The sequence below is a fragment of the Equus asinus genome, chromosome 14 (assembly GCF_041296235.1).
Source record: "Equus asinus isolate D_3611 breed Donkey chromosome 14, EquAss-T2T_v2, whole genome shotgun sequence".
In the NCBI taxonomy this organism is placed as follows: domain Eukaryota; kingdom Metazoa; phylum Chordata; class Mammalia; order Perissodactyla; family Equidae; genus Equus; species Equus asinus.
Window position 1 is genome coordinate 46,104,201 of NC_091803.1, and position 17,849 is coordinate 46,122,049.

Sequence of the window (17,849 nt, forward strand, 5' to 3'; positions counted from 1 at the left end):
TCCTCTTCATTTGCTCTTGTTATTGAGATATGATTCACATCCCACGAAATTCATGCTTTTAAGGTGTACAATTTGTTGGGTTTTTGTATGTTCATAAAGTTGTACAACCATCACCACTATTAATTCTAGAACATTTTCGTTACCCGAATGAGAAATGCCCACTCCTTAGCATGAACTCCTCACCCAACCCTCATCCCTGGCCTGGCAACCGCTAATCTACTTTTTGGTTTATGATGTTTTGTAATTTTCATGGTGCAAGTCTTACACTTCTTTTGTTTTATTGATTTACTTTTAAGGAGAGTATTTGCCAAAGGACCTTTTCTAGTGAGGAACATTGATACTGACAACCTTCTTTAACACTAATATTGTAATTTTCATCACCCAAAATGTATGAGGATTCTCAAATTACTCATAGTTCCCATGATTAACATTTTTCATCCAATCCTGAAATTTTAATTTCACTTCAGCAATCTTGTCCCACGAAGTAAGGCCATATGCCAGGGCCGTATCCCGTAGCCGTGCTCTCCAGGGACCAGAGTTAACATAAATTTAGACAGGGTATCAGTTTGGAATGTCTATGGATGCAAGTAACAGAAAATCCTACTTTGGAGGCTGATGACAATAACGAATTGTATTTTCCTATGTAGCACAAAGTTCACAGGGAGACACTCTGGGACTGGATCATCAGGAACCCAGGCTCCTTCTGTTTTTCTGTTCTTCTATCCTTAGCATAGACCTTCTTTCTCAAGCCTCTTGTCTCATGGTTGCAATATAGCTGCTGCACCTCCAGGCTTCACAATTATGTTTCAGGCAGGAAGAAGGAGGAAGGATGAAAGGATGAAGGGCTTTCCCTTGGTAAGTCCTTACCTCTTACTTAGGAAGAGAAGCCCCCACTTCCACTCTCAGGGCTGGGGAAAGCCAACCAACAGTGTCTGCTTTATATTAACTACTATCTTACGTAATCCCTGTTTTAGTCATCTGAGGTAGGTGATCTTTTCTCTGCTTTATGGATGTGGACACTTAGTCTTAAAGAACTTCTGTAACTTGCCCAAGGTCCCCCTGTCAGTGGCAAAGCTAAGATTAACAATAATAGCATATTACATTTTCCTGGTCTGTTTCATCGTTGTATACAAAGCTTTTTCTCATTCATTTTTTCATTTGGGTCTCACAAAACTCTGTGAGATGGGCAAGGTGGGTCTTAGAATATCTTCATTCTACAGAAGAGGACTTGGAGACCCAGAGAGGTAAATAATGACTTGCCTGAGGCACCCACTTGGCGACTTTCTGAGCTGGGCTTTAATCTCAGCTCTAGTGTCCTACCTTCTGGACCCCACTGGCTGGGTGTGGTCAAGGAGCCATCGATTCACTGAGGGAGACAGACACACAGAAAGAAATGGTGTGAGCTGACTTCTTATGCTTCGGTTTTGCATAGGCCCAGATTTTTGGGGCCTTTCTGCCGTTTCCCTCGCAGGGGTGGAAGAGTGTGTCTGGGACCAGGAGGTGATGCATCACCACTTGGTCTTGGAATGGAGCAGGCACACAGAGGAGGTCTGTGTCACCTCCCTACAGACTGGTTTCCCTCCCTCTGTGTGTGTGTGTGTTTCCAGCCTCGTTTCCAGGCAGGTGTCTGCTGCCTGAAGGGGAGTTTTCTAGACCAAAAAGTCAGCTTTATCTCAAGTGTCATCTTCCTCTCCTTGAACACAGGTAACACAAAGGAGCAGATGTTTCTTGACAACCCGGTCTGATTATATGGTAAAAGGAAAGAAAAGAAAACCAAGTCCAAGTGAGTTTTCTGTTGGCCTTGCCAGACTTAAATATGGTTAAAAAACAAACAAACAGCTCATTCTTTTTTTAAAAGCCCGTGTGTATCGTGATGAATGTGACTCTGAGCTCTGGCCTCTTTTCCTGGGTCATGGGTCTTTAAGGAACATCTGTAAGTAGTTTATAGCGGAACAGATGTGAAGGCTCCAACTACAGCGAATAGATGAGCCCATCTTAAAATAAAAGGCTAGTATGTTGATGTTGTGTTAAGTAAGGAAATGTTGATAATGACACAGGGAGCAGATTGGTTTCATGATGAGGCCTTAACTCAGTTCCTAGTATCGAGGCACATGGTAGATACTGAATGAACTATTCACTGCCTAACTCTGGGAGTCAAGCCAACTTAATGAATTGATCACTGGACTTTTGACACCACAATCAGATGAACAATTTAAAAGTATCCTGGTTATTCCATGACTCAAAACAATATTTTAAAATAAACCATTGTTAAAGTAGTGTTGCAAATTAGGGGATGAAAGCTCGAATTTAATCTGCCTTCATCAAGGAAACCTCATGTGGTAATCATTTCTTTCCCTCTTTTACCAGTGGTCTGAAATGTGAACAGCGTTTGCTGCTGACATAAGCCAGCAGGCTGCCCACTGAGTCGCGGTCAGCTTTTGATCAACGCCAATCAAGGCAGTTAATTACACAGATGCGCGATGTGATGTGCCCGGCAGATCACTGCTGGATGTGAATTGAGAGGGAGAGTTTTTAAGTGTTCATAGCCACTCACTTCTTGGGTACAGCAGAAGCAATCAGGATAGAGTCCCCCTTTTTGGGGATGTCCTCTCCATCCTTCCATCTGTCCAGATGCTCAGGCTACTAACCTCGGAGTCACCTTGACTCCTCGTTCTTTCACCTTCCTGATTTGATCCATGAAAAAATCCTGCTGGCGCAACCTTGAGCATATATGTCTAGTCTGACCACTTTTAACTGCCTCCACTGGCACTGTGCTAGCCCACGCTCCCGTCGCGTCACACGTGAGCGACGGCGACAGCCTCCTTGCTGGTTTGCCTGCTCTGCCCTTGCCTTCTTATAATCCATGCTTAACACAGTGAATAGAGGGATCCTTTTTAAAAATTTAAGACAAATCACATAATTCCTCTCAATTCTTCTGAAGGTTTTCCAGATCCCCATCCTGCTCAGAGGAACACCTCAAGTCCTTAACCGTGGCTTATAACCCCTGTGGTCTCTCTGAGTTTATCTCCTGCCACTCCTCCACTGGCTTACTTTACTTGGGCCCAACTCTCCTCTGGGTCTCCAGGCTGCCACTGCTCTGCAGACTTCAGACTCAACAGCCCCCACAGTCGTCTTCACCAATTCCTTAAAATAAATCTCCCTGTAGATAGATGGATGGATGGATGGATGGATGGATGGATGGATCTGTCTATCTACTATATACACATCCTATTGGTTCTGTTTCTCGAGAGAATTCCAGCATAGGGTGGGCAGTAGGACTAAGGGCCAGAGGCCGCAAGGACAAATGCCCCAGACAGAAACTCGAGCATGTGGGCTGTGCTGGAGAGGTTGAGCAGGCCAGCTGGGCTGCAGTGCAGAGGGGACACGAGACAATTAAGCAGGACCAGCAAGTTGGGGCCATCTTGAGAAGAGACTCGGAAGCCTTTGGAAGATCTGTGAGGTAGAATGTGGGGACCTGGCGCTGCCCTTGCAGAAGAGGCACCGCACAGGCATGTTGGCAGACTCCCCAGTTGTATCTGCTTCTGAAGGAAGAATCTGGATGGTTGCAGAAATGTGCTTGGGGTGAAGAAGAAAGCTACCTCTCGGCTGGGACCAATGATGTCACGCGCAAATGCAGGCACAGCCCTGCCTGACAGCACCACAGCTCCAAGTCACGAGGCAGAACACTGGAGAAGGTGGGGAAGGCGTGCAAGGAGGAGCCCAGTCTGCTGAGGCTCTCGTTTGGAATCTGGGTGCGGCCACCCGACCCAGGGATCTGGAATGTGCCATGCTGCAAAGTGAATTCCTGGTGCATTTTTGAGGCCCAGGTGATTCTGAAGGTAGGGGCCGCACGAAGGAACAGCATCCTGCACACAAGAGGCTCTGAAAGGTGGGCAGGCAGAACTGGGTTCACCCAGGAGCCCTGCTCACTGCCCAGTGCCAGATGGATGTCGTCCCCCAGAAGCTCTCAAGGCCGACCTTGGTTAGTAAGCCTAGCTCACACAGGGCAGCTGAACAGTCTTCACTTGCCAGTTGATGTGAGAAAATGGCCTGGTGACAAGGTGGAGTCATTCCGTTCCAGGGACCTCTTTCTTCTTCTCGCTAGGGACAGATGTTATGCCTGTCCTTTCTAATGGCTGATTGCTGTAATATAGATATTTCCACCCATTCTTCATTCCAATGATACAATGCCAAGACGGGACAAGGACAGAGCAGCAGTCGACAATCTAAATGTTTTAGAATGTCAGGGCCAGAAGTCCATCTCCAGCAGCATTGAGGCCTAGCTATGCGAAAAAATCCTCCTGCTCCAAAACACCTAAAAAGAAAACCAAAACAAAACAAAACACTTTTTATTGTGGTAAAATATACGTAACGTAAAATTTATCATTTAAACTATTTTTAAGTGTATAGTGCAGTGTGTTAAGTACATTCACATTGTTGTGCAGCCATCACCACCATCCTCTCCAGAACTTTTTCATCTTCCCAACTGAAACTCTGTCTCCATTAAACAACACCTCCCAATTTCCTCCTTGCCCCCAGCCCGTGGTAACCTCTATTCTCCTTTTGTCTCTATGAATTTGACCATTCTGGGCACCTCCGCAGGAATCACACAGTATTGTCCTTTTGTGTCTGGCTCCTTTTCACTGAGCATAATATCTTCAAGGTTCCTCCGTGTTGTAGCATATGTCAGAATTTCCTTCCTTTTTAAGGCTGAATAATATTCTGCTGTCTGTGTAGGCCACATTTATTTGTCAATGTAAATTTGGATTGTTTCCATCTTTTGACTAATGTGAATAATATTGCCATGAACATTGGTATACAAGTATGTTTTGAGTCTCTGCTTTTTCTTGACTTCATTTTGGTGATTTTTTTTTTTCTAGAAAAGTATTCATTTTTTATGAGTGTGAAAATTATTGATATAAGGTTTTTCATAATCTCTTTGATAATAATCTTTGTAATCTCTGCTGCATTTATGGGTATGTCCTCTTTTGAAATCTTCACATTATTTATGTGTGTCTTCTCTTCTTTTTTCGAGATCATCTTGTCAGAGATTTACCTACTGCATTACTCTTTCAAATAGCTAACCATGTTAGTGAGAGTTGGGTTCAGCTCGGGGGTAGAGAAAACCTCCAAATAACAGTAGCTTAACAAGATAGATTCCTTTTCTCACCGTAAAATGCCCAGAAGGTTCAGTCCAGGGCTGGTCTGGTGATCCATGGTGTCAGAGACCCAGGCTCCTTAGATCTTATTACTCTTTTTCTCTTTCATTGTCCAAGGAAGGAAAAGTCACTGTCCAGTATCCAAAGGTCATCCTTTTCTCCCAGATGCTTGCTGGAGCTCCAGAATTGCAGGCAGGAAGGAGGAGGAGGGAGAGAAGAAAGGGAGGGTTCTCTCTTTCCATCTCCTGAGAAGCACACACACCACTTCTGCTCATATCTCATCGACCGGAACATAGTCATAGGGCCAATCAGGTTGCAAAAGAGTCAAGGAAATGTTGTTCTGTTGTTTTCTCCTCTTCAAACATTTGTGCTATTGCTGTCATACATGTTACGTCTACATATGTTATGAACTCCCAGTACAAGGTTTATTTGGCTTTAAATAGTCAATTACCTTTTTTTTTTTTTTGAGGAAGATTATCCTTGAGATAACATCTGCTGCCAATCCTCCTCTTTTTGCTGAGGAAGACTGGCCCTGAGCTAACATCCGTGCCCATCTTCCTCTACTTTATATGTGGGACGCCTACCACAGCATGGCTTGACAAGTGGTGCCATGTCTGCACCCGGGATCCGAACCAGCAAACCCCGGGCTGCTGAAACGGAATGTGTGAACTTAACTGCTGTGCCACTGGGCCGGCCCCTAAACAGTCAGTTATCTTTTAAAAAAAGTTTTTAAGTGAGCAAAAGTCATCTGTTTCCCTTTCCAGTGGTCTTCCTTTCTGTGTGCACATCCAATTTTCCATCTCATGTCATTTTTCTTTTGCCTGAAGCACATTCTCTAATATTTCTCACAGTGCATATCTGCGGGGAACAGATTCTCTCAGCGTTTGTACATTTGAAATTTTTTTTGACGAATATTTTCACTAGATATAGAATTCTAGATCGACAGGGTTTTTTTCTCTTTTCTTTTAGTACTTTAAAGATGTTCTCATCTCTTCTGCCTTACATTGTTTCTGACAAGAAATCTGTGGTCATTCTAATCTTTGTTCTTCTATATTGAATGTACTTTTTTCTCTGAAAGTTTAAAAAGGTTTTGTCATTTTTACAGATTTTCAGCAATTTGGCTATGAAAAATCAGACAGTAAATAAAATAAATAACAAAGAAAATCGTGTAGTCTTCTAAAAGGTGAAAGGACTAGGGAGAAAAATAAAGCCAGGAAAGGGATAGTAGGGCTGTGAGGCGGACAAGCTCCGGCAACGCCATTCACTTCCTAAGCTATGGGAATGGCAACCTGTGGCTGCTCAGAGGCATGTGGTCAAGGGAGGGGAGGATTTCTGTGGTTCTGGAGGGTGATCCGGGCAGGTCTCGCTGAGAAGGACACATTTGGGCAAAGCTTAGAAGTATGGGAGAGAGGGAACCATGTGGATTTTGAGGGAAATCTGGAACACTAGGCAGAGGGAAGAATCAGGGCAGTGGGAACAGCCTGGAGATGGGAGCCTGCCCGGCGTGTCCAGAGCAGAAAGGAAGACCCAGGGGAGAGTTGACGTTGAGCCCAGACAGCACATCTTTCACTCAAACGCAGTTAACCCTCCAGCAGTGCTGGGTTCACCCTCACCTTCCCACCCGCGTTGGGGTCCTGTGGCTTTGTCTGACCCTTCAGCCCGAGCCCTTTCTCTGTCCCCCATGCCACCCCACAGCCCTCCACCTGCTTCCCTGACATGTGAACTCCTCTCTTCCCTGATGGCGTTCACTTGGACTGAGGAGAAGAGTCATGGGTTTGTGAGTCAGACAGATCCGGGTTCAAATTCAGACAACTCGTGTCCTGGTTGGTGATGCTGGACGAGGTACTTCGGCTCTCTGGGCCCCAGGCTCCTCACTGTGAATGGTGGCGCGCCCCCCTCTGGTTACTTGTGAGCCCCTGGCCCAGAGAGCACGCTTCCCTCACTCTGACTCCTTTCCTCTCCCAAGACCAAGTGCCGCCTCCTCCGCTCACAGCGAGACCCTCTCCCCAGCTGTGAACCTGGATCGGAAGACACCAGATTGCTGTGTCAGTCAGGGTTCTCCCGAGAAACAGAGCCATAGGATGTCTATGGATAGAGAGAGACTGTGGGGCCTGGACAGTCGGAAATGCACGGGGAAGCCGGCGGCTGGAAATGCCAGCAAGAGTGAAGGTTGCAGTCTGGAGTCTGAAGAATTCCTTCCTCCTCAGGGACCTCAGTCTGTGCTCTTAAGGCCTTCGACTGATTGGATGAGGCCCACCCACATTATGGAGGGTGATCTGCTTTACTCGAGTCTGCTGATTTAAATTCTAAGAGTATCTAAAAATACCTTCACAGCAACATCTACACTGGTGTTTGACCAAACAATTTGGCACCATAGCCTGGCCAAGTTGACACAGAAAAGTAACCTTCACACACTCCTTCAAGGCTCACCTCTGATGTTGCTGGTTTCTAGTGTCTGGCACTAACTGAGTATTTACTACATCCCAGGTACTGTGCTAAATGCTTCCTTTAGCTTGTTTGATTTAATCCTCTTAACAGCCATATGAACTAGGTTCTATTTTGATCCTCAGTTTATAGAGAAGAGACCTTAGGTCAAGAGAGCTTAGGTAACTAGCCCAAGGTTGCACAGCGAGCTGTGGAGCTGGGGTTTGAAGCCAGGATTTTCACCGCAGAACCCACCGCTTTCGTCACCCATAGCTGCTGCCTCTTCCAGAATCCCCAAGAGACCTGCCCCCTTCCCTGAGCCCTACTGGGATTTCAGGTCTCTGAGGCATCTTCCCTCCTCTGCCCATGTCTTATCCCTCTTCCTTGCTTGTTGGGAGCAGACAGCGGGTTTGTTGACTGTAACTGAAGTCCAGAATTGCATGTGGCCAGGTATCTCTGGCCTCTCCCTTGAGCCAGCGAGGAAGGAGACTGGCCAGCTCCCTGCGATGTCCCCATCCTGGCAGCCAGGGCACTCCTGCATGTCCATTGTCCCTGGCTGGGCACTGGTGGGGCCACACCTCCTGCAAAAGGGTACTGTGACCACAGGCTCATCTGATAAGGCATCAGGAAGAAGCCCAGCTCCGGGCCACAGAGTCATACGAGGTTAGCCCCAGGCACGGCACCGCGGCCTGGCTGCCGCAAAGGTGATGAACACCGCTTCTGCCTTCTCAAGATACTTGAGTAGCCCAGGAATGTGATTTTTGGCTGTCCTGGCAACACTGTCCTGGCCCCTCAGGATTAGCTTTCTTTCCTCTACCTCCCTGAGGCTCAGGAACCACTGATTCTGCCCTGCTCAGCCCTGTGCTGTGCTCGCTCGCTGCTTTGGGAACCAGCAAGCTGGCCCTGTTCCCTGATTCTTGGATGATGGGCTGCCTTGCTTTGCCCTGCCACTTGCCTGCCCATAACCTGTCCTATCCTAGGGTTGTGGCAGGAGCAGCTACCACCACACCCCTTGTCCCCACTGAGGAACAGGGTGACACTGCAACTGCCTCCTCTAGTGGGTTGAATAGTGTTCTCCAAAAGATATGTCCAACTCTTGACCTCTGGCACCTGTGAATATGACCTCATCTGGAAAAGGGGTTTGCAGATGTCATCAGCCTAAAGATGTCAGGAAGAAATCATCTTGGATTGCCTAGGTGGCCTGAAATCCAATGACAGATGTCCTTATAAAAGTGAGGCAGAGGGAGATTAGAGATCCTGAGACAGAGGAGGCAGAGGTTGGAGCCATGCAGCAACCAAGCCAAGGAACCAAGCCAAGGTACCTTCCAGCAGCTGGAAGAGACAGGAAGGACCCTCCCCCGGAGCCTCCAGAGGGAGCCTGGCCCTGCGGACACCTTGATCTTGGACTTCTGGCCTGCAGAACTGTGAGAGAATAGATTTCTGTTGTCTTAAGCCACCAAATTTGCGGCAATTTGTTACAGCAGCCCTAGGAAGTGAACACATCACCTAATCTTGGGTCTGGGGCCCAGGAAGCATGACTGGCCCTGCCCTGGCCTGGGAGCCTGACCCTCGCCAGGCTGTGGCCTGACTGCCTGGTACCTAGTATGTCCAGGGACCCAATACAAATGAGCAGGATGGAACCGGACGGAACAGGAGTGAGCCGAATGCGGCCTGGTTAGAAGGTGGTGTGAGTTCAAATCCTTCCTCTAGTACTGGTTGGCTAAATCTTGGTTTCCTCAAAGGGTGGTTAACGATCAAACGAGATTATAAATGAAAAATGCCAGACACAGAGCAAGCGACTCTGAGTGGTAATTATTACTATCAGGGTGGAGCAGAGAGAAGAGTGGGCCAGGAAGCCTGGGATCCTAGACCCACTTCTGTCGGGGCCTGGCCCCGTGCCCTCTGGGACCCACCCCAGTCTCAGTGCCTGCCTCTGTGCGAGGGGGTCCTTTGTGCTGTCCCCTGACCTCACAGCACTGTTGTGAGACTGAGAGGAAGAAGCAGCAGCGAAAGCCTTTTGCAAACTGTAAAGTATTTCATAAACCCACAGTGTTTGCATTACGATTTACACGGTGATTATCTGTATCCCGATGCATTTATACCCTAGTATCCTTGAATGTGCCTCTGTGTAACTCAAGATGGAGGGGAAAGGTGGTTTCCGAGCTTTTAATGTTACCAGGATTGGAAACGTGCTTAAAGAACCTTGGCTCCCAAACGGGCAGAATTCAACTGCACACACACATTCCTGTTCAGTGGCCCGAGATTTTGCAGCTGGGTTCATGCTTCATGTGGCTTCCCCCTGTCCTCTTGTGATCACCAACTGGCTTCTGGCAGCAGGTGCGGGGAGCGGGGAACAGTCTCGATGGGAGCCCCCTGGCCCAGTAGCCTGGGTGCCCCAGTACCAGCCCTTCCTGTGCCGGATCTCCGCCTTCCAGATGTTGAGAGCCTTAAAGGAGCATCCACACACCTAATTTTAGATTGCATTTTGGTAAATAACAGAAGAGTCCAAAGTGTTCGGGGGACACAGAGAGGATCAACTTCATAGTCTTGGGGAAGCGGATGAAAGTTCATGGCTTTCCATGGGGCCGTTCCTGTGATGAATCCCGTCTCAAGAACTTGATATTGCTATCCTGGAATATTCTTGGCTAGAAAGGTGCAGAAAGGGCCAATTGTGCAGGGTAGGGGGGCAGAAACATGACTGGGCAAAGGACGTGGAAAATTTAGAATAGTTTCTCCCATGATGCGCCAGAATTTTGAATTACTTTTGTCTTGACTTTGACTTGTCCGGGCCCTACCTGTCCCCTGCCTGGTTGTCCAGCGCCACTCCTCCTGGCCTGGGCACATCTGCCTTAGCCACACGAGCACCCTGTTCCCACATGTGCTCTGCTCTCCAGCCTGCCAGCCTTTCTTTCAGGGCCCCCGTGCTGGGACAGGCCCGTGTCTGCCCATCTTCCTTCCTTCCTGCCATTTTCATCCTACCTGTACCAAACATGCTTTTCCACATCTTCTCTCTCCAGGTGACCCTCTCCTGACCTTTTCCACACTGCTGTGTCCCTTTCTTATGGCACCTGTCATCACTGCTTCTACTGAGCTATGGGAGCGTGTACACTCTTGGAAGCCAGGTTCATTGTTTTTTTTCCCACTTGCAAATTCATAGGCTTGTGATATTATTATTATTAATTGTGGTAAAACCCACATAAAATATTTACCATCTGTATCATTTTGCTGGGGCTGTCATAACAAAGGACCACAGACTGGGGGGCTTAAAGAACAGAAATTTCTGTTCTCCCAGTTCTGGAGGCTGGAAGTCCAAGATCAAGGCGTCAGCAGGGTTGGCTTCTTCTGAGGCCTCTCTCAGTGGCTTGAAGACGGCCGTCCTCTCCATTTCTTCACATCATTTTCTTTTTTTTTTTTTCAAAGATTGGTACTTGAGTTAACAACTGTTGCCAATCACTTTTTTTTCTGCTTTTTCTCCCCAAATTCCCCCAGTACATAGGTGTATATTTTAGTTGTGGGTCCTTCTAGTTGTGGCATGTGGGACGCAGCCTCAGCATGGCCTGACGAGCTGTGCCATGTCCGCACCCAGTATCCAAACTGGCAAAACCCCACGCCGCCAAAGTGGAGTGCATGAACTCAACCACTTGGCCATGGGGCCAGCCCTCACACCATTTTCCTCTGTACATGTCTGTGTCCAAATTTCTTCTTTCTTTCTTTCTTTTTTTGAGGAAGATTGGCCTTGAGATAACATCTGCCGCCAATCCTCCTCTTTTTGCTGAGGAAGACTGGCCCTGAGCTAACATCCGTGCCCATCTTCCTCGACTTTATATGTGGGACGCCTACCACAGCATGGTGTGCCAAGTGGTGCCATGTTCGCATCCGGGATCCAAACTGGAGAACCCCGGGCCGCTGAAGCAGAATGTGCGCACTTAACCGCTGCACCACCGGGCCGGCCCCAAATTTCTTCTTCTTATAAGGACCAGTCAGATTGGTTTAGGGCCCATCCACATGACCTCACCTTAACTTAATCACCCTTTAAAGACCTTATCTCCAAATACAGTCACATTCTGAGGTACTGGAAGTTAAAACTTCAACATGTGAATTTGTGGGAGGGATGTCACAATTCAGCCCATAACACTGTAAATTGCTAAAGAAGACCCATACCTAACCATTCCTAAGAGGGGGAGGGCGGGAGAGAAAACAGGGCGCACAGGCCCATTGGCTCTTCCTTTCAGACTAGCTGTCTCATGGTTGTGTCTAAGAGAGCATGTGGATGTTGCCCCCAAATTATAACACTATCCCTAAAAACTGTTAGTTTATGGCTGCCAAGAGCAATAAGACTCTTGGAACCAAAGGCCCCGTAAGTGTGTAACAAGAGTTGGCGGTTAGCCGAGAGCACTCTTTGGAAATATCTAAGAGTCTTAGATAGGGCTCTGCTGCTCACTGTACATGAGGAAGCTTGTCTCACTCAAACGGTCACACTGCGTTACTGGAATGGTGGGTTTTTATCATGGCTTGGGTAAGGGCCTTGTCATGGAGCGTTGGAACATGATGAATAAGTGAGAACAGCAGAGAGATCCAGAAAAAACTGCTGGCTGTGTGCAGCCTGGCCTCGACATCTTAGAGCTTCTCAGATATCGTGTGCTTCTGTTGCTCTGGATATTCTCCCCTGGAATTTTTCTATGTTTGAAACAAATGATTATTTATTGGCATTGCGGTCATATTTGGCTCACAAACTTTCTTTTTGAGTGATGTTAATGATAATTTGATACCATCGTGTGCCTAAATATACACACATCATCACAACAAGTATATGGGGTCTGCCATGGTGGATGTGAGGGATGCATCTAAGGATTTGCAGATTCATCATGCAAGTGGCCGTCCTAGGGGGGCTCCAGGGTAAAAGTCAGCAGCCCTCCCACAGGCTGGAAACTGTCCCTCAGAATGGTTTGCTAAGTGAAGGTGTAGATCCTGAATGGTGAGATTTCCAGCTGCCTTCTCTCCTCAGATGAGTGGTGGCCAGGCTGGAAAAGGCGTCTCTGGAAACCTGACTAACCCAAGGAAAAACACCTGGAAACACTGACCTGGGAGGGGATCTCCTACAAAGTGACCTGGCCAGAACATTCTAAAGCAACCAGTGATCATAAGAGTCACCCAGGGAGGTTTGAAATGCCCTTCTGCACCCCTCCCCTTCCCCAACGCGTTATGTCAGAATTTCTGAGGATGCGGTCAGGTCATTAGGGTCCCAAAGCGTCCCAAGTGATTGGGGTGTGTGGCTGGGCTGAGAAGCACTGTGTGAAGGGAAGCTGCGGTTGACAAGTCCCACCACCTGCTCTGAGTTTCTGACCAGCTTTTTACTGACTCCTCGGAAGTGTGAAAGGGCAGCTAAGGCAGAGCAGACATGTAAGAAAAGCCTCTAACTTGAAAAAGGGCAAAACAACAGAAGAAAATGGAGACTATGCAAAAGGACATTAAAAAAATCTGTCTTCAGTATCTTTGGAGAGATGAGAAGTCATTACATTGGTGAAATCAGAGAAGGATGAGGTAAAAAAATTCAGAAGATAGTAAAATCCTTGGACATTAAAACAGGACAGTAGAATTATTATTATTGCACAAAGGTTTTGAAGAGAAAAGGAAAAAAGGATAGAAAGAAAAATCTCAATAAAAGATTAAAAGGTAAAGTTGAGGAAATCTCCTAGAATGTTGAGCAAAAAAGTCAGAGAGAAAAAAGAAAGTCATAGAGATGGAAAATAGAGGCAAAAAAAAAAAAAAAAAAAAGAGAGAGGAACTGTCCAGGAGGTCCAGCATCTAAATAATATGCATTTCAGAAAGAGAACAGCAAAACAGAGGAGGGAAATCATCAAAGAAACAATTGATGAAAATTTCCAGAAACGACGAATAAGAGTCTCCAGATTGAGAGGGACCAGCAAATGCCCAACACACTGGAAGAACAGAGACCCACACCAGGATCCAGGCTGGTGAAGTTTCAGAGCTACAGGGAGAACTTCCAGAAAGAAAGCAGGTTTCAGACCAAGCACCTGGGTCCTTGAAAATGTCATCAAACCTCTGATTTAATCAGCTCTGAAACTGCCATGCTTCTTGTCATATGAGACAATAAATTCCTTTTACCTTTAGGTTCCAGCCAGATCCTCTACTACAAATATAGGCAGAAAAAGCCATAAACTCATAAGCATTATATAAAATATTACTTATTCTGCTTATTAAAAACAATTGAGAGCACAACCATTTCACACACATCTTATCTCCTTTAATTCCCGATGCATTCATTCAATGAGGCACAGCAGGATTTAGAATCTACATGTGGCCAGATTGAAGACTCTTGGATTACAGAGGAGCCTGCGAGGGATTCCGATGATCTTCTCTAATCAGCCTTCCTTCACTTTGCCTGGATACCTGATTTTCTGCCAATGTGAAGGCAGCTGCCACCAGGATGGAGGAAGTCAATGGTGAAAAATAAATGTGGCTAGATTCCTACAAACTTACCCTCATCAGTTGGAAGAAAAATGGATTCAAAGCTTGTAATTGCAGTTTGGGACACACGATCGGCTAAGAGCAGGGAATCCCACCTTCCACTGGGTGGTTCTCCAAGATGGTTGCCCATCTGACAACCCAAAACAATCTGGGCTCTGCTGAGAGCTCAGGGACTGGTGTGATGAGAAAGACCAAAGCTCCATCAATATGCTACTTATCTCAAAGCCAGTCATGGTTGTTACCTCCTATGGTTTCTGAGAGCTTGGAGCCAAGGTCCTCAGCAATTGGGTGAACATGTGTGTGAGGGAGAGTGAGAAAGAAGATGAGCTCGGCAAGGCTTCCCAAAGCTTTTGTAGAGTTTATGGACACATTCAGATTCACCCTGTGTCTGCGTGGAAGTTCTGCACATGTCACAGCTAGAGAGAAAACCCTGCACTTTGGCAGCCATCTGGGTCAGATGGTTGGAGGAAGCTGTTGCATCTGTCCCGTATCTGCTGGGTATCGGGCACCTTTATGCTTTTTGGGGGTTGAAGAGAAGGGACCCAGGATCCTCCAGCGACTCCCCTCCAGGTCTTGGTATTATGAGAACATAGTTCACCTCCTTTGTAGAACTCTCCCTAGTGTGAAATTCATCACCAAGCCTAACTGATTCCATTTTCCTAACCCATCCTCTTCCCATGGTATCTTCCCCAGCTACTATAAGCCCCTTAAAGACAGAGATGGGGTATCATTGTACACCCAGGGCCTGATGCACAGCATCATGCACATCATCCCCAATCCCCAGGGTTCACGGAATGACGCACGCCCTAACCTGGGGATTGAGGAGGCTCTGGGAGTTTGCAGATTTCAACAGCAGGGAGTGCCACCCAACTGCTTCCAGAAGACATACAAGAGAGAAGGAGGGAGGTGGGTATGATCATTACCTACGTCTAAAAATCCGACATGACTAATTAACTTACAAATGCCAAAGTCACCACAAATGGTGGGTGGACGGAAATGATCTGGGGAGGGGAGGAAAAGCACAGACAGGCGATCTTTCAGATTGTTGAAGGAAACCAGGAAGCGGAGAGTGCAGGGTTGCATTAAATGTGGGAAATGTAAACTGTGAGCTGTCTCCAAGGGCTTCCGGTCCAGCTGGGTGGGTCCACATAGGAGACTGTGGGGTACGTGAAAGGCCACCGTGAGACTTGCAGAGGGTGATGCCAGGGCTGTTCAAAGTGACCTGGCTGCAGAAGTCAATCTGGTTCTGAATCTGAACACTGTCCCAGCCCTTTGTGTGACTTTGAGCAAGGCACTCTTCAATCCGCAGTTTCACATCTCTAAAATAGGGACAATAATATCTACCTCAGAGGGTTGTGGTAAGGACCAAATAGGTCACAAGTGAAAGCGTCCAGTGGTTTCTGGCGCTTAGGACATGCTCAGTCAAAGTAAGTTTGCTATCATTATCTCATTTGCTGGCTTGTGCAATGCATTCTTCTCTTCTGAACCTCAATTTCTTCATCTGTAAAAATGGAATATGTGAGAGTGGCTGGCATGTAGTTGATGCTCAGTAAAGGTTTATTTTTAACTTTTTTGACTTTTGTTTTGGAACGATTTTAAACTTAAAGTTGCAAAATACTAGAGTTCCCCTATACTTTACACCCACGTTTCCCCTAGTGTTAACATCGTATGTAATCACAGTACAATGATCAAAACCAGGAAATTAACACCGGCACAATCCAACACCGTTAACTAAACTGCAGACCTTACTCTAGTTTTTCTGATGTCCTTCTCTGTTCCAGATTCCAAATCAGGATCCCGTGTTCCATTTAGTTGTTGGATCCCTTGGTTTTCTCCAGTTTGTGACGGGTCCTCACTCTTTCTTTGTCTTTCATGACCTTGACACTTTCGATGAGTACTGGTCAATTACTTGGAAGAAGTATTTCTCTATTTAGGTTCATTTAATGTTTTCTCATGATTAGATTAGGATATGCACTTTTGGGAGAAACACCGGAGCAATGATGTTGTGTTACTTTTTTCCCGCCTTTATCATGGTAAAATATACATAACATAAAACTTACCATGTAAACTATTTTAAAGTGTATAATTTAGTGGCATTTAGCATATTCACAGTGTTGTGCAACCACCACCTCCATCTAATTCCAGAATGTTTCCATCACCCCTAAAAGAAATCCCTTACACATTAACAGTCACTCCCCATTCCCACCCCTCCCAGGCCCTGGCAATCACTAATCTGCTTTCAGTCTCCATGGATTTCCTATTCTGGACATTTCGTGGGAAAGGAATCATACAATATGTGGTCTTTCCCAGCTGGCTTTTTTCGCTTAGCATCATGGTTTCAAGGTTCATCCGGGTTGCAGCATGAATCAGTACCTCATTCCTTTTTATGGCTGAATAATATTCCATTATGTGGACAGACTACATTTTACTTTATTTTCTAATTCAACAGTGAAACCTGGGTGGTTGCAGGGCTGGGCCTGGAAGGTGAGGGAAGGAGGGAGGAGACCTCTGTGATTGGCAGAACGTATTGGGACATGTGGGGAGAAGGGCCAGGATTGGTGCACTGGGGAGTATAGGGCTGAACGCGTTGAAGGAAATACGGAGACCACTGCAGGAGTGCCGGATGCGTAGCCGACTCCTTTGAAAATTTCATGTGTGGAAAGAGAAAAACAGTTGTTCATTAGGAGGGGGAGATGACCCAAGCATGGGAAGGGAAACTCTCCAGGGCTGAAGGAGCTGGTTTTCAGGGGCACCAGCTTTCTAGGGCCAACGAAGGCCCCCTGGAGGCCGGCTCAGCGGGGGCACCAGAGGCTGGGGCTCGCTTTGCGGTGGTCGCCCGGGGAGCACACTCAGGAAGGGGCTAATGCCCCCGAGACACGTGCTCACTGCTTATATAGAAAGGGGCGCCTCCCTTTAGGCAAATACAACTGTTGCAAACTTCCATTTATTAAAAAAGGTGTGCTGAGGGGGAGGGCAAACATTTTCATTTCCTAAACGTCGCACCCCAGCTGCTCGTTAACTACCAGGCGCCCTTAGATTTCCCTGAGCAGGTCTGGGGGCCGAGCCTCGAGGAGAGGTGGTCTCGCAGCCCCGCAGCCCTGCAGTCCCCGCAACGCCCGCAGCGGGCAGCCTGGGGCGGGGCGCGGCCTGAGGCGCAGGGCGGAGGGCGGAAGGCGGAGCCGCCGCGCGCGCCCGGGTCGACCCCGCAGCCCCGCCACCCCGGCGCGCGCATCGTGCGCGTGCCCGGGGCCGGTAGCGGCGGCGTGCTCGAGCCGCGCGTGCGCGCTGCGGCGGGGCGAGGGGCGGCGCGGGCGCGAGTCTGTCAGTGACAGCGGGAGGGGGAGGGGGCCGGAGATGGTGGCGGCGGCAGCGGCGACGGCTGTGGCCGCTCTTCCGACATGAGGCAGCGGCAGCGGGCGGCACGGCGGCGGCCGCGGCCGCGGCGGCATCGTTAGCTCGGGAGGCAGCCCCGGGCGTGGGCGGGCGGGCGTCCCGGGTCGGCGTCGCGCGAGCGGGCTCTGCGGCAGCGCCGCGCAGGGGCCGCCGGCTGAGGGGCCCGCGCCCGCCGCGCTCTGCGCTCGGCGCCCGGCGGCTCGGGGGCCCTGGGCATCCCCGCCCGCTCGGTCGGCCCCGGAGGCGGGAGCGGGCGGCGCGGCCGGGAGCAGGCCCCGCTAGACGGGCCGCGCGCCGCGGGCTCCGCCAACTCGCGCGCGGCGCCGGGGCCTCGCTCCCGGCCCCTCGCCGCCCGCCGCCGCCTCCCGCGGGGCCGCCTCCCGC